Source organism: Dendrobium catenatum, unplaced genomic scaffold (assembly GCF_001605985.2).
Source record: "Dendrobium catenatum unplaced genomic scaffold, ASM160598v2 original_scaffold_87388, whole genome shotgun sequence".
Classification (NCBI taxonomy): Eukaryota; Viridiplantae; Streptophyta; class Magnoliopsida; order Asparagales; family Orchidaceae; genus Dendrobium; species Dendrobium catenatum.
This window is the reverse complement of record NW_021405829.1, coordinates 1-222: the sequence shown is the minus strand read 5'-3', so window position 1 is coordinate 222 and position 222 is coordinate 1. Positions and strand designations below refer to the sequence as shown.

The 222-nt window shown below is 47.7% G+C and overlaps 1 pseudogene; it reads left to right on the top strand.

Annotated features, from left to right (window-relative positions):
• Positions 1 to 113: 113 nt before the first annotated feature.
• Positions 114 to 222, top strand: LOC114578601 (annotated as a pseudogene; the record flags this gene model as incomplete).

The window sequence follows — 222 nt, the reverse complement described above, 5'->3', positions numbered from 1 at the left end:
ATGCGGAGCAAAAAAATGCATTTTTGACCCCCTACGCTCTGTCGGAATGAAGATGCGTCAAAATCACCTCTCCACGCCGTCAACTTAAGAATAATTTTAGAATATATTTATACGGGTGCGACCATACCAACACTGAGCACCGGATCCCATCAGAACTCTGCAGTGAAGCGTGCATGGGTGAGAGTAGTATTGGGATGGGTGACCTCCTGGGAAGTCCTCGAG